Below are 2,500 nucleotides of genomic sequence, written 5' to 3'. Positions count from 1 at the left end.
ACATACGTGTCAGAAAGAAAGGAGAAAGAGAGTGAAGTAATATAACTAATTGGGAAAAAGATAGCAAAGCGCTTAAGGGAACGATTAATGAAAACATATATCTCGAAATAATAATTGCAGACATAAAGATGATGTATGAAGAGAATGCAATCCAAGGCCGAATGAATGAGTATTTCAAAGATTTCTTTAACATGGCAGATAGAAGAGAGGCAGAGTTGAATGATGCTAGAGCAGAAGGGTTAATGTAACGCTGATAATTTTTGAGGTAGTGATTATGCAGGATACAAGGAGGGAAATTATGAAATTGAAATATTTAAAGGGACCAGGAGTTGATGGGATTGAAAAGTTGTGGTGCAGTGGTGATATGATGCTTGAGTTGCTGGCCAGAGTTTGTAAGACAGATATGGATGAGGGGAAAGGTTCCAGGGAAATAGGTTGGAGGAATAACTGTTCAATTATGTAAATGCAAAGTTGGTGGAGATTAATGTTACAATTTTAATGGTATAATGTTACTTAGAATTTCAGATAATTTTCATAGTAGGATTATGATTGATGAAATAAGACTAAAGACATGTGAAATACAGGGGAGAACATTTATTTTTAGACAAAGGTGTTTCTGCACACTACGCCAAACGAGGTTCATATCACACAAAGGTTTTACTAGTACTCATCAAACTACTCTAGTCAACATAGTATTCAATATCATTACCATGGTTTGTCTATTAAGTTAGTATACGGTCAGTATTACAAGGGTTTGTACAAACACTTCAAAGATTTACTAGTATGCATTTATTAATTTGTGGAAAAGTTCTTCACTGCTCCAGTTTTCTAGCTATATGATATAGTTTTTATGCTTCATGATAAACTGCTTAGAATTTACTTTGAAAACTATAAGATGATGAATGATTTATAATGTATGGTTAGAATATACGGATAGTTTTATTATATTTTTAACCATCCCACACTCAAGAATTTTATTGCGCTCTCTCTCATTGATTACACTTTTTCTTTTGTAATGTGTGTCTTTCGGTCATGTTTTGACTATTCTGTAGTAATTAAAGTGCGCTTATTGCAAGAGTTTTATTCATTTTTTGCTAACATTTTAATTCGTGATACACGTCTCATTTAAATACAGATCTCCAAACAATCTCTCTCTCTCTCTCACACACACACACACACACAAACATACACATACACACACACACACTATTAGCATACGATTACTATTTAGACTAACAGCTGTTTTAATTCGGTTGTTAATATCATAACTCATAGACACATGTCACGTTTAAGTATAGCCCCCACCCCACCTCTCTCTCTCTCTCTCTCTCTCTCTCTCTCTCACACACACACACACAATTAGCATTTAATCAGTATTTAGACAAATATCCTTTATTAAGCAGATTTAGATTAATGTTACTAGACCTAAATCCATCATCTAAAAGGTAGAAATTATAATTTAAGCAGAAATGTAAAATAATGAGTCTATTGAAGCCCAATTTTAAGTACTTTCTACCCAAAGCTCTTATGGGTGGGTGACAGAACCTCCTTCCTCCTGAATCTGTATAATCTTAAAATGTCCATCGATAATCATTTGGGACGGGGATCTGGCCCAAGTCACTCAATTTATCCTGCCGGACCTGGACCCAAACCCCCTGGGCCATTTAGAGGAGCCATAGACCCGAGTTTTTGCCTTTCATTAAATATTTAGATTATTTATTCATTGGTACATTCTTCTTTCTTATTCCCTTTTAGGATTTTTCTCTCTTTCTGCTAATCCTGCACATCACCGCGATTCATATACAAGTATTAAGCTACAATTGTCCTTTAGTATCCGATTCGCTCTACCTTGGAAATGATATAGTTTCATATATGTTGACTGAGGTAGAGTGAACTGGCTATTAAAGGACATTTGTAGCTTAATGCTGTATATGAATCACGATGATGTGATAAAATTCATTCGTAATATGGCTACGTGCGGCATACGCACTACACTGTTAACATGGTAGAGGTGAGCTGATATCGATTGTAATTACAAATACCTGAGTTCGACAGTGATTTGTAGGTTGGAGTCGGTATCAGCTTATACCTCCCTTGTTGGCCGTGCGGTTTAAGACATCACTGCAGTCCTTAGTTCTTGTCTATTCTTTGGTTCGATCCTTCGAGACGACGAACTTATTATCAACTAAAAAAATTTCCCTATGATTAACATATATGAAATATTATTACATCCGAGGTAGAGCGAACTGGATTTCAAAGGACATTTGTAGCTTAGTGCTTATATATGGCCAAACACACACACACACACACACACACACACACACACACACACATATATATATTATATATATATATATATATATATTATATATATATATATATATATATATATATATATATATATATATATATATATACCTTCTCCCTGCATCTAAGATACAGAGCAGTGCCTTATCTTCACCCTCCATCTCAAAATTGGGTCAAATATTGACAGAAAATT

General features: G+C 34.6%; 1 protein-coding gene across 2 annotated transcripts in view; it reads left to right on the top strand.

Annotated features, from left to right (window-relative positions):
- Window positions 1-2,500, top strand: part of LOC135219298 (uncharacterized) — a 601,277-nt gene that overhangs the window by 316,770 nt on the left and 282,007 nt on the right. The gene's annotated exons all lie outside the window — the stretch shown is intronic.

Source organism: Macrobrachium nipponense, chromosome 1 (genome assembly GCF_015104395.2).
Source record: "Macrobrachium nipponense isolate FS-2020 chromosome 1, ASM1510439v2, whole genome shotgun sequence".
NCBI classification, from domain to species: domain Eukaryota; kingdom Metazoa; phylum Arthropoda; class Malacostraca; order Decapoda; family Palaemonidae; genus Macrobrachium; species Macrobrachium nipponense.
This window is presented reverse-complemented; position numbering and strand designations above follow the sequence as displayed.